General features: G+C 40.6%; 1 pseudogene; it reads right to left on the bottom strand.

The window, feature by feature from the left end:
- Positions 1-22,729, bottom strand: part of LOC128591336 (potassium channel subfamily K member 1-like) — a 29,405-nt pseudogene that overhangs the window by 5,359 nt on the left and 1,317 nt on the right.

Here is a 22,729-nt window from a genome sequence, read left to right as displayed (position 1 = left end):
CCTGCATTCTTTTAAGAAATCAAAGTGATGACTCATTCCCACACCAAATTTGATATTCATAGAGGCTTTTACAAATGAGGCAAGAAATATACAATTCTTATCTTATAGATGTTGTCATAAAACATCAAAAATAAAGGATAGCTCATTTTGTGATGCTAGTATAATTTTAATACTCCAAACAGATGAAGAAATTTTATTGAATAAAAGATTATTCAATAAATAAATATCAGACTTAAGATTATTTCAACAAATAAGAGAGGAGCCCTCTCAAAACCTGGCCACCCCAGGACAGCTACCATTCAGTAATCTTCAGGGTCTTCCCCAGAAACACAGAGACCCTAGCTCCTGTACTATACTGAGGGTACCAGGCACTGCTGGGTCACCCAAACAGGCAGAGTGTACCTCTCAAAAAGGTAAATCTCCCACAAAGGAGATTTATTGAAATAATCTTAAGTCTGATATTTTATTTATTGAAAGTATGATACTTTAAGTATCAGACTTAAGATTATTTCAATAAATGAGAAAAATAAAATACCAGTTTAACTTCTGAACTTACTTTAAAAAGTCTCCCATAAAATATGACCTATATATTTCTGAAAGTATATTTAAGTGAACCTAATTCAAGAATAGTTCAAAATAAGAAAATCTAGCAACATAACAACTTTTTATTGATATATAATAATCGTATATGTTTATAGATACATATGATATCTTTTCTTTTTTTTCTAGCTTCTTCTAAAGGTTTTTATTAGTTTTATTAGTTTTTTTATTGTTAAATCATAGCTGTGTACATTAGTGCAATCAAGGGGTACAATGTGCTGGTTTCATATACAATCTGAAATATTCTCATCAAACTGTTCAACGTAGCCTTCATGACATTTTCTTAGTTATTGTATGTAGACATTTGTATTCTGCATTTAGTAGGTCTCGCCTGTACCCATTGTAAGATGCACAGTAGGTGTGGCCACACCCATTATTCTCCCTCCACCCTAACCTCCCCTTTCCCTTCCCCTCCCTTGGCCCTTTCCCTATATTCTTGTGCTATAGTTGGGTTATAGCCTTCATATGAAAGCCATAAATTAGCTTCATAGTAGGGCTGAGTACATTAGATACTTTTTCTTCCATTCTTGAGATACTTTGCTAAGAAGAATATGTTCCAGCTCCATCCATGTAAACATGAAAGAGGTAAAGTCTCCATCTTTCTTTAAGGCTGCATAATATTCCATGGTGTACATGTACCACAATTTGCTAGTCCATTCGTGGGTCGATGGGCACTTGAGCTTCTTCCATGACTTAGCAATTATGAATTGGCTGCAAAAAACATTCTGGTACAGATGTCTGTGTTATATTGTGATTTTTGGTCTTCTGGGTATATACCTAGTAAAGGAATTATAGGATCGATTGGCAGGTCTATTTTTAGATCTCTAAGTATTCTCCAAACCTCGTTCCAAAAGGAACGTATTAGTGTGCATTCCCACCAGCAGTGTAGAAGTGTGCCCTTTCCTCCACATCCACTCCAACATCTCTGGTTTCAGGATTTTGTTATTTGGGCTACTCTTACTGGGATTAGGTGATATCTCAAAGTAGTTTTGATTTGCATTTCTCTGATGATTAAGGATGATGAGCTTTTTTTCATATGTTTATAGATTGTGTGTCTGTCTTCTTTAGAGAATTTTCTCTTCAAGTCCTTTGCCCACCCTGAGATGGTATCACTTGTTCTTTTCTTGCTAATACGTTTGAGTTCTCTGTGGATTCTGGTTATTAAACCTTTATCAGAGGCATAACCTGCAAATATTTTCTCCCATTCTGAGGGCTATCTGCGTGCTTTACTTACTATATTCTTGGCTGTGCAGAAGCTTTTTAGTTTGATCAGGGCCCCGTAATGTATTTTTGATACTGCTTCAATTGCCTGGGGAGTCCTCCTCATAAAATATTCACCCAGGCCGATTCCTTCAAGAGTTTTCCCTGCACTTTCTTCAAGTATTTTTATAGTTTCATGTCTTAAGTTTAAATCTTTTTATCCAGTGAGAGTCTATCTTAGTTAATGGTGAAAGGTGTGGGTCCAGCTTCAGTCTTTTACAGATTGCCAGCCAGTTCACCCAGCACCATTTGTTAAATAGGGAATCCTTTCCCCACTAAATGTTTTTAATTGGCTTGTGAAAGATCAAATAACGGTAAGTAGCTGATTCATCTCTTGGTTCTCTATTCTGTTCCAGACATCTACTTCTCAGTTTTTGTGCCAGTACCATTCTGTTTTGATCACTATTGATTTATAGTACAGTCTCAGGTCTGGTAGCGTGATTCGTCCTGCTTTGTTTTTATTTCTGAGTAATGTTTTGGCTATTCAAGGTTTTTTTTCTGATTCCATATAAAATAAAGTATTGTTTTTTCAAGATCTTATTATGTGCATAGAAAGTATAATGATAAACTTAGGGTATTTATGGCATCCATCACCTCAAATATTTATCATTTCTATGTGTTAGGAAAGTGTCAAGTCTTCTTTCCCAGCTATTTTGAAATATACAATACATTGTCATTCATTCTCTGCTATTGAATATTAAAACTTTTTCTTTCTATCTTTCTGTATGTTTCTACTCATTAAATAACCTCTCTTCATCCCTTGCTGACACACACATATACTCTTACAGCCTCTGGTATATATCATTCTACCACTCTCTAATTCCATGAGATAAAACTTTTTAGTTTCACATATGAATGATAACATGAAATATTTGTGTTTCTGTGCCTTGCTTATTCACTTAACCTTATGACCACCCATTCTATCTTTAAAAATGACAGAGTCATTCTTTTTTATGGTCAAATAGTATTCCATCATGTATATATAACCACATTTTCTTTTATTCATCTGTCAATGGTTCATTCCATATCTTTTCTATTGTAAATAATGGTGCAATAAACATGGGTGTGCAGGTATTTCTTTATATATGAATTTCCCTTCCTTTGAATAAATACCCAGTAGTGGGATTTACTGGCTAGATCATAGAGGAGTTCTATTTTTCATGTTTTGAGAAATCATCACGTTTTCCACAGTGGCTGTACTAATTTACATTTCCATCAAAAGTGTATGAGTCCCCCCATCTTTTTTTGCATACTTACCAGCATTTGTCATTTTTTGTCTTTTTAATAACGGCCATTCTGACTTATGTGAGATGATATTTCACATTGTAGTTTTGATCTGCATTTCCCTCATAATTAGTAATTTTGAGCATTATTTTTCATATACATATTGGCCATTTGTATATCTTCTTTTGAGACATTTCTATTCATGTCCTTTGCCCACTTTTTAATGCGATTTCTTTTTCCGTTGAGTTGTTTGAGTTTCTTGTATATTCTACTCCCTTGTGAGATGAACAGTTGTAAATACTTTGCCCCATTCAACAGATTGTCCCTTTACTCTGTTGTTTCCTTTTCTGTGCAGAAGTTTTTTAGTTTAATATAGTCCTATTTGTCCATTTTGTTGTTGTTTTTTGTGTTTTGGGGGTCTTAACCATAAAAATTTTGCCAAGACCAATGTCTTGAAATATCTCCCCTAGGTATTTTTCTAGTAGTTTTATACTTTCAGGTTTTATGTTTAAGCCTTTATTCTATCTTGCTTGATTTTTGTATCTAGTGAGAGATAGGAGTTCAGTTTAATGCTTCTGCAAATGGATGTCCCATTTATTGAAGAGGGTGTCCTTTTCCCAGGTATGTTCTTGTTGTCTTTTTCAGAAGTCATTGGCTGTATAGCTGTGGATTTCTTTAGGGTTCTCTATCGTTCTCCACTGTGTTCCATTGGTCTATGTGTCTGTTTTTATCCCAATGCCATGCTGTTTTGGTTACTGTACCCTCATAATATATTTAGAAGTCAAGTAATATGATGCCTCCAGCTTTGCTAATATATGGTCTACCCAAGAGAATGTTCTGTGTGCTAATGAGAAAAATGAGTGTGTTCTGTGTCTGCTGGACAAAATGTTCAATAAATGTCTGTTAGGTCCTTATAGCCTAAAGTGCAGTTTAAACCCAGTGTTTCTTTGTTGATCTTCTGTCTACACAATCTTCTTAATGCGGCGAGTGGTATTTTGAAGTCCCTAACTATTATCATATTGGAGGCTATCTCTCCTTTAAATTTAATAATATTTGCTTTATTTATCTGGCTACTCCAGCATTTGGTGCAGATATGTTTAGAAGTGTGTCTTCTTGCTGAATTAATCCCTTTACCATTATGGAATAACCTTCTTTGCCTCCTTTTTACTTTTTTTGACCTAATGTCAGTCTTATCTATGTATGGCTACTTCTGCTCATTTTTTGATTTCAATTTTCATGGACTATCTTTTCCATCCCTTTACTTGCAGTCTATGTGTGTTTTTACTAGTGCAATAAGTTTCCTGTAGGCAGCATACAGTTGGGTCATATTTTTTATCCATTCATCTCATCTATATCTTTTTAAATGGAAAGTTTGATTCATTAAAATATTATTAATATTTCAGGGCTTATTCCTTTAATTTTATTGATTAATTTCTGGTTGTTTGGTATGTTCTTCATCCTTTTTTCCTCCTTTCATTGTTTATCATTGTGGCTTGGTAATTTTTTGCAGTGGTAACATTCAGGTTCTTTCTCTTCCTCATTTGTTTGTTTGCCCTAGTGGAAGATTTTACACTTTTATGTTTTCATGATGGTAGATGTTATCCTTTTGCTTCCAGGGATCACTTAAGCATTTCTTACAGGGCCAGTCTAGTACAGAGGAATTTCCCCAGCTTGTGCTTGTTAGGAAAGGACTTTATTTCTCCTTCATTTATAAAGGATAACTTTGTTACATGTAGTATCTTTGGTTGATAGTTATTATTTTTTTCTTTCTTTAAGCACTTTGAATATGTCATCCCATACTCTCCTGGCCTATAAGTTTTCTTCTGAGAAGTCCATTGTAAATCTGATTTAGATTCCCTTATAAGTGACTTTCTCTTGTTGTTTTTAGCATTCTCTCTTTGGCTTTTGACACATCAAGCATAGTGTGCCATGAAGATGACCTTTATAATTTGTATACATTTGGGGATAGCCGAGCTTCCTGTATATGAAAGTCTAAATCTATTGCTACACTTAGGACATTTTTAGCTATTATTTTTCTATTCCTTTCATTTTCTCTTTGCCTTCTGAGACACCAAAAATTCAAATATTTGGTCACTTTATCACCTCCCATAAATCACTTAGGTGCTTTTCATACTTTGTAATTCTTTTTAATTTTTGTCTAAGTTATTTCAAAAGATTCATCTTCAAATTTCAAAATTCTTTCTTCTGCTTGGTCTAGTCTATTGTTGAAGTTTTGAATGCTTTTTGTATTTTATGAAATTAATTCTTTAGTTCCAAAATTTCTATTTGGTTATTTTTTAGGATATTTACCTCTTTGATAAATTTCTTATTAATATCCAAAATTGTTTTCCTGATGCCTCTGTATTATCTTATTTTTCCTTTATCTCAGTGAACTTCTTTAGTATCATTATTTTGAATTCTTTACTTAGGATTTAATAAATTTCTTTTTTATTTATTTATTTATTTATTTATTTATTTATTTATTTTGTAGAGACAGAGTCTCACTTTATGGCCCTCAGGTAGAGTGCCGTGGCCTCACACAGCTCACAGCAACCTCCAACTCCTGGGCTTAGGCGATTCTCCTGCCTCAGCCTCCCGAGTGGCTGGGACTACAGGCGCCCACCACAACGCCCGGCTATTTTTTGGTTGCAGTTTGGCCGGGGCCGGGTTTGAACCCGCCACCCTCGGTATATGGGGCCAGCGCCTTACTGACTGAGCCACAGGCGCCACCCAGGATTTAATAAATTTCTTTTTAATTGGATTCTGTTGTTGAAAATTATTGTGTTTACCTAACAAATGCAATCAGTGTAACCTGGTTTCTTGTACCCTCAATGAATCCCCAACAATAAAAAGAAAAAGAAAAGAAAATTATTGTGTTCTTTTCAAGGTGTCATATTTCCTCGCTTTTTCATGTTTTTTGTATCCTTACATTGATATCTGCACATCTGGTGTAATAGTCGCTTCTTCCGAATATTTAAATTTGCTTTTATAGGTAGGACTTTTTCCTAAAGATGTATCTATGGTGTTGGTTGGGTAGAGTGCTTTGGCTTTGATTCTGGGTGCATTCAGGAGTGTAGTCTCCATATTATTTCTTTGGCTATAAACAGTGTCAGTAATTTCTGTGATTTCCTCAGTGGCTTAGGGTGCAGTTGTTAGTGGAGTCTGTAGTGAAGTTTTGCTAGGGGCAGGGACACTAGGTGAGCCATTCCTTGGACACCAGTGGTGGCAGCAGCTTGCCAAATGTGCCTGTCCTTGACCCCCAGTATATGGCATCCAGTATTAGCAGGACTAGGAGGCCAATCCTTGGGCTGGCTTGTTCTGGTGCTGGCACTGGCAGTGGTGAATCTGGCAGATGGGCAAGTCCTAATGTCCCTGGGAAGCGGGTGTGATATAGGCAATGACACTAGTACTGGTGAGAAAATCTTCTGTGTCCTAAGTAGTCTGCACTGGTATTGCCAGTGGCTTCATTGGGCTGGGCAGGCAAGTCCCCAGGCTTCCAGGTGGTGCATACTTGTGGATGCCACCTCTGGTTGTAGTGGCAGGATGGGTAGGTCCCTCTTCAGGTCCCCAGGAGGAGTGTTTAGGGGCCAATAGTGCTGGATGGAGCAGGATAATCCTCAGGCCCCTAGCTGGAATGCTCAGGCACTGGGGTGGAGAGTAATGTTGGCCCAGGTGGACCTGTTCTCAGGCCCTCCGGTGGTATGTACAGGTTCTGGTTGTGGTGGGTAGAGATAGGATTCCCAGCAGAATGCTCAATTGGAGTGTCAATGGCTGCACTGAGGCCCTGCTCCTGGAAAGAGTAGAGTTGATCAGTAGTAGGAGACATAAACAGGTAATTGAGGAGTGCCCACTTCAGTACTAAGTGGTGCTTATAAGCAGAGTGCCCTTTATTCAGGGTGCTTTTAAATGTGCAGTGCCCCTGCTTCTGGGGGAAGTGTGATTGCTGCCAATGGCTCATGCTTTGACATTGGTGGCAGTAGCCAGTAGCAGCACCCAGTTGTGTACAGAAAATGTTAGTTGAACTCTAGGGATGTGGAGATACAAAGGCTGTTGGGGTCTAGGGCAGGATGCAGTCCGTTGGGTACTGGGCTCTCAAAATGGTGCTTGCTTTAACTGATTATGACTCTGGGGGTGGGGGCGTGAGACCCAGCCTGAGCTCCCTCTCTGGAGCAGTGTCACAGCACAGTCCCCAGAAAGCTCCTTACGTTAATCCTAGAGCTCACTGGGTGGAGCTGCTTTCCTGTGGCTAGATTGCTGGAGTCTATGATGGGGATGTGAACCAACAGGACTCACTGACGCTCTCTTCCCCTGCATTAAGGAGTCCCTCTCTGCTCCCAGCTGATCCCTGAGGAGTAAGCTTCCTCACTTCTTTCTCCTTCTTTAACTTAGGTGTTTCCTGCCACTTCTCTGTTCTCTGAATTCCAGCATTCTCTAAGAGGTGATGTTGGAAGTTGGATGATATTCTTGCTATCTGGGCTCTTTGTGGAGGAGGCAAGTACCATATTCCTTTAGTTAGCCATCCTGAAGCCCCTCCCTCACCCTTTAAAAAAAATGGACTGGGAGACTACTGGGTCACAATACTAATACAGAAAGCATATAATAAGGTTCAGCATCCACTTATGGGGTAAAAAACCTCTTAGAAAATCAGTAATATAAGGGAATTTTCTTAATATGATAAAACCTAATCTGCAAAATTAATTGAAAACATAATTTCAATGGAGAAATTTTAGGAGCATTTCATTTTAGGGCAGGACAAAGACAAGAATTACCACTACTACTATAGAAAATATTTGGGAAAGCAATAAGCTAATAAAAATAAAATAACAAAAATATTGAATTAGAAAGAAAAAGATGAAATATAACATATATAAAAATCCATGAAAATCAGCAGAAAACCATTGGAATTAGTAATACAGGTCATCAAGATTGTTAGAAACTAGACAATGTTGTACAAACCAATAATATGCATCTATTAAAGCAAATTCCTGTTTAAAGTATAAGAAAGCAAGAAAATTTATAATAACCATTAAAACTGTGGATTTCCGGGAGGCGGAGCAAGATGGCGGCCGAGTAACAGCTTCCTTGCATCTGGGCACCGTGAATCTGGGGAGATAGGACTCCAGGCATCTCTGGCTGGTGGGATCTGCCTTTCATCACTCCTATGAGGATACAGGGAGTCAGCGAGAGACTTCTGGACCCCAAGAGGAGGACTAAAACAGTGAAAAACCGGCAAGTGGTCGCGTGTGTTCAATCTGTCTAAACCTGCCCACAACTGTAAGTTCAGTAGCAGCGAGACTGCAAACCAGAGAGGCCTTGCCTGTGAACTGTTTTGGTGTCCTTGGACTTGGCACTGAGTTGAACTGCCTTGGGGAGAGCCTGAGCGGGAGTGCGGAGAACTTTGGCCATTGTCTGGGGCCGCAGTCTGAGCCACTGAGCCAGACGGAGCTAATAGTGTTTGGCAGTGGGTCACACGGAACCATTGTCAGTGATCTGCCCCAGAAAGCTCCGCCCTCAGGGTCGCAGAGCTAGAAACGGGTGGGAGCTGGTACCCCAGCAACCAAGTAGCCTAAGGGTGGGGTCTGAGCCGCCTTGCAGCCCTAACCCTGGGGGCAGAGTGAGACCGGTTTTGGCACACTGGGTAAGTGGATAGCCACTTCAGCAGTGATTCCAGCGAGAAAGCTGGGAAAGCTTCTGATCAGCAAGTTTACAAGTTCAAACTGCCTTTAAGTGGGCTGAAGAGAGATTTAGGGTGTCTACCTGCTGGGGCTTGAGAAATCAGCAGCCTCCAGTCGTATCAGAACTGTGATTAACATCTCATACCCCAGAGGACCACGTGTTGCCCAGACAATATTCAATAACATATACAAACTGCCTTGTTTTTGGTTGTGTATTATTTTCTTTTTTTTTTTTTTTGTTTGGTGGTTTTTTTTGTTTATTTTGACGTTGTTGGTGTTCTTTTGTTTTTTAATTTCAGTCTTTTCCATACAGATCCCTCTTTCTTTCTCAATTTTTCTAGTTTAATTATAATTTCCCATTGCTGACATTTTTAATAACTAGAACTTCATTTCTGCTAGTGTTTCTACCACTATCATTTGGTTTTTCACCCAATTTTATCCCCGTAAAGTTTTCTGTTTGCTTGTTTTGGTTTGATTTATAGCATTTTTGTCTTTCCTCTCTACTGGGTGGAGGTGGGGTACTGTGTCTGATCAGGTTAGCAAAGAGCTGCTGACCTCAAGGGAACCACCCAACTGGGCACCCCCAGAAGGTGGTTTTTTTTAAAGGTTGTGTCCAAGTACCCTACTGTACACCTATATTGCTCTGTCTCCCTTTCTGTGCCTCTCTTCTTTTTGTCAATATTCCTTATACCCACCCCCTCTCCTTTCTCTATCTTTCTTTTTTTTCTTATCACTCGGTCCTCCTTTCTTTCATCCCTTTTTTGCTCTTCGACCTTCTCACCCTTCTGGTCCTGTAACCCTTAGTCCACAGGCACAAGAACTTAAAGAGCAAGAGGAAGTGAAAGGAAAATTAGGGCAAGGAAACAGATAAAAGAAATCACTCATGAGGAAGAATCAGCAGAAAACTCCAGGCAACATGAATAACCAGTCCAGAACAACCCCACCAAGGGACCATGAGGTAGATACTGCAGATGATTCCACCTGTAAAGAAATGTTAGGAATGACAGAAAGGGAATTTAGAATACACATGTTGAAAACAATGAAAGAAATGATGGAAACAATGAAGGAAATTGCTAATAAAGTGGAAAATAACCAAAAGGAAATCCAAAAACAGAATCAAATAAGAGATGAACGATATGAAGAATATAAAAAGGATATAGCAGAGCTGAAGGAACTGAAACAGTCAATTAGGGAACTTAAAGATGCAATGGAAAGTATCAGCAACAGGTTAGACCATGCAGAAGAAAGAATTTCAGAGGTAGAAGACAAAGTTCTTGAGATAACTCAGATAGTAAAAGAGGTAGAAAAGAAGAGAGAGAAAGCAGAACGTTCACTGTCAGAATTATGGGATTTTATGAAACGTTCCAACATACGAGTTATAGGAATTCCAGAAGGGGAAGAAGAATGCCCCAGAGGAATGGAAGCCATACTAGAGAATATTATAAAAGAAAATTTCCCAAACATCACCAAAGATTCTGACACACTGCTTTCAGAGGGATATCGGACCCCAGGTCGCCTCAACTCTAACCGAGCTTCTCCAAGACACATTGTGATGAACCTGTCCAAAGTCAAGACAAAAGAAAAGATTCTGCAAGCTGCCAGGAGTAAGCGCCAGTTGACCTACAGGGGCAAATCCATCAGAGTGACCGCAGACTTCTCTAATGAAACTTTCCAAGCACGAAGACAATGGTCATCTACATTTAATCTACTCAAACAGAACAATTTTCAGCCCAGAATTCTGTACCCTGCTAAGCAAAGCTTAAAAATTGACGGAGACATCAAATCATTTACGGATATACAAACATTGAGGAAATTCGCCACAACAAGACCAGCTCTACAGGAAATACTTCAACCTGTTCTGCACACTGACCACCACAATGGATCAGCAGCAAAGTAAGAACTCAGAAATCAAAGGACAGAACCAAACCTCCACACTGATGCAAAAGATAAAACTAAGCAATGGACTCTCACCAAATAAGATGAATAGAATACTACCACACTTATCAATTATCTCCATAAATGTTAATGGCTTGAATTCCCCACTGAAGAGACATAGATTGGCTGACTGGATTAAAAAACACAAGCCATCCATTTGCTGTCTGCAAGAAACACACCTGGCTTCAAAAGACAAATTAAAGTTCCGAGTCAAGGGTTGGAAGACAATTTTTCAGGCAAATGGAATTCAGAAGAAAAAAGGAGTTGCAATCTTATTTTCAGATACATGTGGATTTAAAGCAACTAAAGTCAAAAAAGACAAAGATGGTCACTTTATATTGGTCAAGGGAAAACTACAACAAGAAGACATTTCAATTCTAAATATCTATGCACCCAACTTAAATGCTCCCAGATTCTTGAAGCAGACCTTACTCAGTCTGAGCAATATGATATCTGATAATACCATCATAACAGGGGACTTTAACACTCCTCTTACAGAGCTGGACAGATCCTCTAAACAGAAATTAAACAAAGATGTAAGAGATTTAAATGAGACCCTAGAACAACTGTGTTTGATAGAGTAATATAGAACACTCCACCCCAAAAATAAAGAATATACATTCTTCTCATCACCCCATGGAACATTCTCCAAAATTGATCATATCCTGGGACACAAAACTAATATCAACAGAATCAAAAGAATTGAAATTTTACCTTGTATCTTCTCAGACCATAAGGCACTAAAGGTGGAACTCAACTCTAACAAAAATGCTCAACCCCACCCAGGCATGGAAACTAAACAATCTTCTGTTGAATAACAGATGGGTGTAGGAAGAAATAAAACAGGAAATCATTAACTTCCTTGAGCATAACAACAATGAAGACACAAGCTACCAAAACCTGTGGGATACTGCAAAAGCAGTTTTGAGAGGAAAATGCATCGCTTTAGATGCCTATATTCGAAAAACAGAAAGAGAGCGCATCAACAATCTCACAAGAGATCATATAAAATTGGAAAAAGAAGAACAATCTAACCCTAAACTCAGTAGAAGAAAAGAAATATCCAAAATCAAATCAAAGATCAATGAAATGGAAAACAAAAGAATCATTCAGAAAATTAATGAAACAAGGTGTTGGTTTTTTGAAAAAATAAATAAAATAGATAAACCATTGGCCAGACTAACTAGAAATAGAAAAGTAAAATCTCTAGTAACCTCAATCAGAAACGATAAACGGGAAATAACAACTGATCCCACAGAGATACAAGAGATCATCTCTGAATACTACCAGAAACTCTATGCCCAGAAATTTGATAATGTGAAGGAAATAGATCAATATTTGGAATCACACCCTCTCCCTAAACTTAGCCAGGAAGAAACAGACCTCCTGAACAGACCAATTTCAAGCACTGAGATCAAAGAAACAATAAAAAATCTTCCAACCAAAAAATGCCCTGGTCCAGATGGCTTCACTCCAGAATTCTATCAAATCTTCAAGGAAGAGCTTATTCCTGTACTGCAGAAATTATTCCAAAAAACTGAGGAAGAAGGAATCTTCCCCAACATATTCTATGAAGCAAACATCACCCTGATACCAAAACCAGGAAAAGACCCAAACAAAAAGGAGAATTTCAGACCAATCTCACTCATGAATATAGACGCAAAAATTCTCAACAAAATCCTAGTCAATAGATTACAGCTTATCATCAAAAAAGTCATTTATCATGGTCAAGTAGGCTTCATCCCAGGGATGCAAGGCTGGTTTAACATACGCAAGTCCATAAACGTTATCCACCATATTAACAGAGGCAAAAATAAAGATCACATGATCCTCTCAATAGATGCAGAAAAAGCATTTGATAAAATCCAGCATCCTTTTCTAATTAGAACACTGAAGAGTATAGGCATAGGTGGCACATTTCTAAAACTGATTGAAGCTATCTATGACAAACCCACAGCCAATATTTTACTGAATGGAGTAAAACTCAAAGCTTTTCCTCTTAGAACTGGAACCAGACAAGGTTGTCCTCTGTCACCTTTACTATTCAATGTAGTGCTGGAAGTTCTAGCCAATACAATTAGGCAAGACAAGGAAATAAAGGGAATCCAAATGGGAGCAGAGGAGGTCAAACTCTCCCTCTTTGCTGACGACATGATCTTATACTTAGAGAACCCCAAACACTCAACCCCAAGACTCCTAGAAGTCATCAAAAAATACAGTAATGTTTCAGGATATAAAATCAATGTCCACAAGTCAGTAGCCTTTGTGTACACCAATAACAGTCAAGATGAGAAGCTAATTAAGGGCACAACTCCCTTCACCATAGTTTCAAAGAAAATGAAATACCTAGGAATATACCTAATGAAGGAGGTGAAGGACCTCTATAAAGAAAACTATGAAATCCTCAGAAAGGAAATAGCAGAGGATATTAACAAATGGTAGAACATAGCATACTCATGGATGGGAAGAATCAACATTGTTAAAATGTCTATACTTCCCAAAGCAATCTACCTATTCAATGCCATTCCTATCAAAGTACCTACATCGTACTTTCAAGATTTGGAAAAAATGATTCTGCGTTTTGTATGGAACCGGAAAAAACCCCGTATAGCTAAGGCAGTTCTTAGTAATAAAAATAAAGCTGGGGGCATCAGCATACCAGATTTTAGTCTGTACTACAAAGCCATAGTGGTCAAGACAGCATGGTACTGGCACAAAAGCAGAGACATAGACACTTGGAATCGAGTTGAAAACCAAGAAATAAAACTAACATCTTACAACCACCTAATCTTTGATAAACCAAACAAGAACTTACCTTGGGGGAAAGACTCCCTATTCAATAAATGGTGTTGGGAGAACTGGATGTCTACATGTTAAAGACTGAAACTGGACCCACACCTTTCCCCACTCACAAAAATTGATTCAAGATGGATAAAGGACTTAAATTTAAGGCATGAAATAATAAAAATCCTCAAAGAAAACATAGGAAAAACACTGGAAGATATTGGCCTGGGGGAAGACTTCATGAAGAAGACTGCCATGGCAATTGCAACAACAACAAAAATAAACAAATGGGACTTCATTAAACTGAAAAGCTTCTGTACAGCTAAGGAGACAATAACCAAAGCAAAGAGACAACCTATACAATGGGAAAGGATATTTGCATATTTTCAATCAGACAGATGTTTGATAACTAGGATCTATGGAGAACTCAAATTAATCCACATGACAAAGGCCAACAATCCCATATATCAATGGGCAAGAGACATGAATAGAACTTTCTCTAAAGATGACAGACGAATGGCTAACAAACACATGAAAAAATGTTCATCATCTCTATATATTAGAGAAATGCAAATCAAAACAACTCTGAGATATCATCTAACCCCAGTGAGAATGGCCCACATCACAAAGTCTCAAAACTGCAGATGCTGGTATGGATGTGGAGAGAAGGGAACACTTTTACACTGCTGGTAGGACTGCAAACTAGTACAACCCTTCTGGAAGGAAGTATGGAGAAACCTCAAAGCACTCAAGCTAGACCTCCCATTTGATCCTGCAATCCCATTACTGGGCATCTACCCAGAAGGAAAGAAATCCTTTTATCATAAGGACACTTGTGCTAGACTGTTTATTGCAGCTCAATTTACAATCGCCAAAATGTGGAAACAGCCTAAATGCCCACCGACCCAGGAATGGATTAACAAGCTGTGGTATATGTATACCATGGAATACTATTCAGCCATTAAGAAAAATGGAGACTTTACATCCTTCGTATTAACCTGGATGGAAGTGGAAGACATTATTCTTAGTAAAGCATCACAAGAATGGAGAAGCATGAATCCTATGTACTCAATCTTGATATGAGGACAATTAATGACAATTAAGGTTATGGGGCGGGAAGCAGAAAGAGGGATGGAGGGAGGGGGTTGGGACCTTAGTGTGTGTCACACTTCATGGGGGCAAGACATGATTGCAAGAGGGACTTTACCTAACAATTGCAATCAGTGTAACTGGCTTATTGTACCCTCAATGAATCCCCAACAATAAAAAAAAAAAAAAACTGTGTATTTCCTTTAAGCTAATTTAACAAAAATAATGAAGAATCTTTATGAAAAAATTTTAAATTTTATTTTATACATGAAAGTCCTGCATAAATATTATGCCCAGGGTGGGTAATTTAACATAGAATAATATCACTATGTCCCAAATTAAGTTGAAAATTAATGTAATTCCAATTAAAATTCAAGTTTCTTTGGGGGAAATGGATTCTGAAACACAAAACTTTACAAAGAGGTGGCCAATGTGTAGAGAATATTTTGTAAATATTTTGTAAAATTTTGGAAATAAAGGTACAGTTAGCTACAATTTCCCATTTTGCCCTACGGGTGGCAACTTTATGGGTGACTTTTAGGATACCCAGTAATATGGATGAATAAAGGTTCAAGGATAACAAAGAACATTTAGAAAAAAAGGGCAGGGAGATTCTTCTTGCTGGGTATTCAGATATATTCCAAGCTGTATATAGTAATTAAAACAGAATATCTATAAAATGTGAGCATGACAGTAGATAAAGGGAATATTAGAGCATCTGCATAGATTTCAGGGTACATCTGGAAAGTTGGCATATTATATATAGAAATGGCATCACAAATCAGTGGGAGAAAGGACTGATTCCTTGGCAAATAACCTCTATGGATAGCTAAAACTAAATTGCTACCTCACTCCAAATAAAAATAAACTCTCCGTGGAATAAGAATTAAAAGGGAAATGTAAAAGAATAAAATTAATGAAATAAACATAAGTAATATGTTTATGACTCTGGAATTAGAAAGGATTTCTTAATTAAGACTCGAAACATTAAAGAGAGAAACTGATGACTCAGCTCAGGCATCAAAAACATATCATTGAAAAATTAACAGGCAGGGGCAGGCTTATCTTTGACCTTGCAATGTTATTAAACAATGAAAGTGTTAATTGAGTAGCTGCAATGTAGCAGATACTATTCCAAGTACTTGATATACATTGAATCCTTCACCCTGGTGAGTATGTTACCCCCACTTTGTAGATGACAACAATGAGGTGAATTAACTTGCCCAAAGTCACAGAGCAGGTAAAAGGTAGAGCTGAGATTTGAACCTTGGTGAGCTCTTAATTGTAGTTCCACAGCCTTTGAGGGTTTTTTTTTTTTTTTTGCTGGTAAGGAGGGAAGGGAGAATGTCAGAGAAGAAAGGGTCAAGGATGTCAAAATACTGCAAAGAATGCAAAGAAAGGCTACCAAATTTACCAACCTGGTGACTTTTGAGAACATCATTTCGTGGGAGGGGTAAAGATGAAGGCCACACTGGGCTTATAGAGAAGTGACCAGCCAGGGAGAACACTCAACCTTTTAAACTATAGCTCTAGAAAATTTGCAAAGCACTGTCATTTTTCTTCTTCATATTAGGCACTGTAGTGTTTTAGGATCTGCATTTCAAGTATACGCTTTTAAACTTTCTTTAGGTAAAGCTGCTGATTATGAACAACATGACAGCTATAAAATTTGTGATCCTTATTCTCCATAAGAGACTCTACAAAGTCAGGGTGTCTGGCAAGTTATAGTCAAAGCCATTCTCAACAAATTGGTTTTCAAACCAGCATCTCCAACTAATATTTTCCACAACATGCAACCAACCCTATTCCCGCAGTAAAGCGTTGGAATGAAACCATACCCTGTTTGTTTTCCAGCTCACATTATGACCTGCTATAAAAAGAATTAATATTCATAAATCTTTTTTACTGCACTGATCTCAATGTTTTAAAGTGGCTATTACCACCTGCCATGGGGGCAGCCAAAGACTAAAAGAATCTTCAGTGAGCACAAGATCTTATTCCCACATGCATGTTCAAAGAGGAAAGCAAAGGCAAGGTTCACAGTTGGATTTGGGCATAACCATGAATATTTTGAGAAAATTTTCCATAAGGACCCCAGTTACTTTGGAGTGATGGTGTCCTGAAGTTTTTTTTTTTTTTTTGAACACAGGCAGACATGTGAAGCATGGATTATATAACATGGAACACACCAAATGGCCAACCTTTTTGAAATTTTCCAGATGGGACCTATAGTTTGAAAAGCTTAGAAACATCCCCCATGATGTCCATGTTTTCTGTAATTAAAGTTTCCTCAGGCTCTGACAGCCGAGCGGTGCACTGGTTTTGACTGTCTATGTCCAAAGCTACCAAGAAAGCCCCGGCTTCATAATGTTACCTGAGGAGAGGCAGACTGTGAAACTGTCCAACAGGAAACTCTGAGCACACCGGAAATCAAGAATGCAATGGTACATATAACCAAACCGAAGAAATATAGATGTGGGGTATTACTTTAATTTGAAGAATAAGAAAGTGAGATGGTTAATATTGTTGAGAATGCTCATTCTCAGTTTGGAACCAAAGTTATTAACATCAAGGATGGGGAAGGAACCAGAAGGAGTGCTCATTCATTTGATCATATTTACTGAATCATGCCTAGAGAACACTAGGCAAGGCCCTGGGGATATAATGGTGAGAAAAGCAGAGCTTAAAATCAAGTAGGCAAGATGACTAAATAATGAAATGAATTAAAGGGTAATTACAAGCTGAAATAAATGATTTTAAGAAAAGTGACAGAGCTTTAAGAGAGCAATGAAAGAAGCTAATTGGGTCTTGGGCATCAGGAAAATCCTAATGAATCTGAAATTCACAACATGAAGGTGCTGGAGCTCAGGGAGATGAGTAGCAGGGAGAGGGACAAGAATGTGCAAAGGCCCTGTGGTTTGAAGTGGACGCAAAGAACTTTGGGGCAAGTGAGGAGTTCCCTTTGGGGTCAGAGAAAGGGAAGATTTGATGAGTGGAAGGAGGAGAAGAAATAGAATGGGCACCTATCTTTTCCCACCTCCCTTAACTTCCTGCAGCTTGAATTCTTCTGCTCACTTTCCTGACCCTGCTCTCCAGGTTCATCAATGACCTCCAGAATGGTCGCATCAGCAGGACAGTGTGTACCGCCTGCTCCCAGTTCCTGAGACTTCCTTCTCACACTTCCTTGGCTGAGCCTTCCCAGCTTCCTTTCAAGGTGTCTCCCAGCCCACCCCTTACACACTGACCTTCTGCTGTTTAAGGGCTTCTCTCCCGTTTCTCTACATACTTCACTGAAGAACCTCATTCTGTTCCATCGTTGTTCTCACCATGGTGCTGAAGTCAAGGTTTGAATTACACCCTAAACCAGTGGTTCTCAACCTTCCTAATGCCGCAATGTATTTTCATTGTTAAAAAGGGGTCACAACCCACAGATTGAGAACCACTGCCTTAAACAGACCTTGACTGGGAAGTGAGGACACCAAAGGTGTGGGGACAGGAAGGAATGTCAGGGATAAAGAGTGTCTGCTAAGCTGCTGTTCCAGGGAGCGCATGGAGTCAGCCAGCACAGAGCATCAGCCAGTGGAGCACGTCCCCTTCTGAGGAACCTGCCCACCTGAGGGCTGGGGGACCTGGGGTATTTAAGCACTGGTTAGGGCCAGGCACAGTGGCTCATGTCTAAAATCCTAGCACTCTGGGAGACCGACGCAGGTGGATTGCTTGAGCTTTAGGAGTTAAAACCAGCCGAAACAAGAGCCAGACCTTGTCTCTACAAAAAATAGAAAACTAGCTGGGCAGGGTGGTGAGTACCTATAGTCCCAGCTGCTCAGGAGGCTGAGGCAGGAGGATTGGTTGAACCCAGGAGTTTGAGGTTGCTGTAAGCTATTCACTGCAGCACTCTACCCAGGGCAACAGAGTGAGACTCTTTCTCAGAAAAATAAACACACACACACACACACACACACACACACACACACACACACACACACACACACACGGGTGAGGACTTGCTCCAGGAATATGGTAACTCCCAGCAAGAGAGGTAGCAGGCGAGGCAGCATAGGTGCTGGTGATTGGGAGTTGGGTGTGTGTGGCTAGAGCAGTGGGGGTGTGGGGATAGGGCTGAATAATCACAAATTACTCTGCAGGCCTTTCAACAAAATGGTTTAGACATGCCTGTTGGTGGGACTCCAAACTAATACAACCTTTTTGGAAGGAAGTATGGAGAATCCTCAAATAACTCAAATTAGACCTCCCATTTGATCCTGCAATCTCATTACTAGGCATCTATCCAGAAGTATAAAAATCCTTTTATCATAAGGACATTTGCACTAGACTGTTTATCACAGCTCAATTTACAATCACTAAAATGTGGAAACAACCTAAATGCCCACCAACCCATTAATGGATTAACAAGTTCTGGTATATGTGTATATCATGGAATACTATTCAGCCATAAAAAGATGGAGGCTTTATATCTTTTGTATTCACCTGGATGGAGGTGGAATATGTTCTTCTTAGTAAATTATCACAAGAATGGAGAAGCAAGTGTCCAATGTACTCAATACTACCCTGCTTCCCTGAAAATAAGACATCCTCCAAAAATAAGACCTGCTTACAGGAAAGATAAGACGTCCCCTGAAAATAAGACCTAGAGCATCTTTGGGAGCACACCTTAAAATAAGACACTGTCTTATTTTGGGGAAAACAGGGTAATATGAAGCCAGTAGACGATCTAATTCATGCCCACATAAGAGAAAATCTCATTTCAAGATGGAGGAGCAAGGGAATGATGGAGTGGGGAGAGGGGAGGACAAAGGGGATGGGTGTGCTTCCGCTTAACGGGCACAATATTAGAGTGTATGGCACACCTCTTGGGGGCAGAACACAATTATAAGAAGGACTCTACCTAATAAATGCAAACATTATAACCTAATTCTTTGTACCCTCAAATTAACCTGAAACAATAAAAATATGAAGAAAAATGGTTTAGATACGACATTGCTGGCAGACTGATGAAAAGACATGGGGAAGCAGCCTGAGAGTGAGCTGCAAACTGTAGACCCAGATTTGAGCAAAACCTGGCTACCTACATGCATGCAGATCAGATGGTCACGCCCCCACTGCCATCTGCTTCCTGATCTTCTATTGCAGTGAAGAGCCCCAGCCCTCACCTTACTCTTCCCTCTAACTTGCCCCTTATGTCTATTCAGTCGCTTGGTTCAACATGCTCTAGTTCCTGAACACTTCTGAACTCCACCCACACCCCTTCATGCCCATCCACTACTCTGGTGGGGCACATGGATCCCTCAGGGGGACATCAGCTGCTGCGCCTCCCACCTCCAGTCCCCACTGCTCTGTTTCCCAAAGTGAGCCTCCTCTGCTCAGTTGCCAAAACTAAAAGTCCAAATATGATCAGATTATTTCCTTCTCAAAGACCTTCAGAGTCAGCATTCCTACCTTTCTGGAGCTCCTGCTCCCTCCCCAGCACCCACCTTCCTGGTTAAATGGCACTGCAGGGCCTGGCCTGCCTCACCTTCCTGGGACACGTATCACTCCTTTCTTCTTTGTGAGTTTACGCTCCAGCCAAAGATAACCCGAGTAGACTATTTCCCTTCTGTCCTCTGGGCCCAGTTTATGCAATTTCTTCTGCTTGGAGTGTCCTTCCCTCTCTGGCCTCTATATCTGGGTGATCCTATGTACTTATTAAAGACTCAGATGGGACATCACTTCTTGCAATGGAGCCCCTCACTCGTCTCCAAGTCTGGGTAAGGCATTTCTTTCACAGGTCTGCTGAGAAGCCCTAGCCTTGCCCACTAGGGGCCTTCTGTGCCAGCCTGACTCTGATGAACCAGAGGGATGTCACATTCCCCTCTTTAAGACCACCAGTGTCCTTGTCCTAGAGACAGGTCTATGGCTGACAACTGGGGCCGGAGGAACCACCCAAAGGCCCAAATTAGACGAAGGTCAGCTCTGAGGCTTTCTTAAAAGCCCTCTCTCTGGGGAGGAGCCTCAGTCTGCTGAAAGAGGAAAAAGGCCACCTCAATTGTGAATCTGTGGCCAGGGCCTAATTCAGAGCCTCTTTAAGCTGGAGCTTATCTCTGGAATGCATTTCCCTTGGCAGGGATGTGCCTGCTATGACTGGGATGGGGCTGGGCTGGAAGGGGGATAAGAGAGGAAAGATATTATTGCTGAGGGAGGGAAGACCTGAACTCTCTTTGCCAGAGAGACCCAAAAAGGCCATTGTCCCCCTGCAGTGTCAGAAGAGAGGCTGGGATGAAAGAAATTGGGGAATCAAGCAATTCATAGCTCCCCCCTGCCCTGAACACCTTCTTCTCCAAAAGGGATGTCCTTTCAGCCACATGTTTTAGACACTGAATTTCAGGAAGCCTGATGAAAGGGCAAGGGAGGAAGCAGCGTGACAGCACCTGTGCTCGCCACTGCAGACAGAGCCCAAGGAGTCCTGTGCATGTGCTCATCCCCAAGTCCCCGCTGGTGGGCTAGACCGCACACAGCTGCTGCTCAGGGATGGTGGGTCTTAGCTCAGCTTCTTTCTGAGAAAACCCTAATTTATAGCTTCACCAAATTGCCGATCCTGAGCTGCAGATTCAGAGAGCCTTCTGCCTTGTGATAGCTTTACTTAACTGTCTCTCACAGATTTCAAGTAGAGAAGACCTCAAAAGCTTGTCTTTCACCACTGACCGTTTCTCCTCTGCTTCCCATACTAGTGATTGTCCCCACTGCCTACCCTTCCAATTCTCTGGGAGCCGTGGTTAGGGACCCTTGATGCCTCCTATCCACTGCACCTCCGCATATCCAGCCCATTGCCAGACTACTTCCAGACCACCTGATCTGCACCCACCTCCTGTGTTGAGGCCACCACTGCCTCATGCTTAGAAGACTCTGCTCACCTCCACCTCCAGCTGGTCTCCTTGCTCTGCCTGTTGCTCCTTGACCTCCAGCCCAGTCTCCACTAGAGGCAGATAGAGTTTCGAGTTGTGTGAACTACACGGAGACAGAGAACTCACGTGTCATCTTCAGGGCATCTCAGTGCTGCCCTCCTGCCAGCCCCGGCATACTGGGAAACCCTTGAGTCCTGTTGACAAATGTCAGGAGACCCATGTCAGCAGGCTAGTGTTCTGAAGAGAGGACATGCTCTTGAACGTTAGTGAAGATGAGTTCCAGGCAGGAAAGGCCTAAGGGAGTTGGAAAACTGGTGCTTTGGGTGCTCTACTGTCCTTCCTACCCTGTTTTCCCCAAAATAAGACAGTGTCTTATTGTAAGGTGTGCTCCCAAAGATGCGCTAGGTCTTATTTTCAGGGGACGTCTTATCTTTCCTGTAAGTAGGTCTTATTTTTGGAGGATGTCTTATTTTGGGGAAACGCGGTATTATTCTAGACAACTTTTTTAAAAATTTCAATAACTATATAGCAGCACTAATGTACTGCGGCTGATGTGGTTGGTGCCCCTCCAGTATTCCCTGGGGGCCTCTCATCTCCCTTCTTTTCCCTGCACACAGCTCCGAGTGTGCATTCACTCCCAACAGCCTAACCACGGTCTCTGTTGCTAGCCACCCTCAGCCTGCTGGAGCCTACATTGCCTGGAAGTACTGACACTCGAGGTGTCTGTGAGCTTCAGGCCCCCAGGGACAGCCTCTAACCAACCACCTCTCTCTGAGGTGTGTCCCCTGCATTGCTGCCAGCATTCTCGGGGTGGGGGGATTCAGCCAAAGTCACCCTTGGTATCCTTGACATCCTTGCTTAGTTTCCCTCCCTTCCCTCTCCTACGTCCTCTGGCTTTTCCTGGGATCACCTCCCAGTTAATCTCTTCCACATGAATCCTGGTCTTGAGTTCTACTGAGAAGCCAGCTCTGGGTACCGGGCCCAGACATAGCACTTTCTATACATGTCTCCTTCAACCCTTAACCAACCACGTAAGACCTACAATATGAAGTATCCTCATTTTCCAGATGGTGAAACGCCAGTTCTCAGGCATTAGGTGATGTGAGAGAGCTGGACTTCCCACCCAAGTCTGACTGGTTTCTTGAGCATTTTGCTACACTGTGATTTTGAATGGGGAGCCCCCTCACGGACACACACACAGAGCCTGAGATAGTGGCTTCTTCTGGGGAGTGGTCCCAGGAACCGGGGGTTGGGGGGGAAGAG

This window comes from Nycticebus coucang, chromosome 8, assembly GCF_027406575.1.
Source record: "Nycticebus coucang isolate mNycCou1 chromosome 8, mNycCou1.pri, whole genome shotgun sequence".
Taxonomy (NCBI): domain Eukaryota; kingdom Metazoa; phylum Chordata; class Mammalia; order Primates; family Lorisidae; genus Nycticebus; species Nycticebus coucang.
This window is presented reverse-complemented; position numbering and strand designations above follow the sequence as displayed.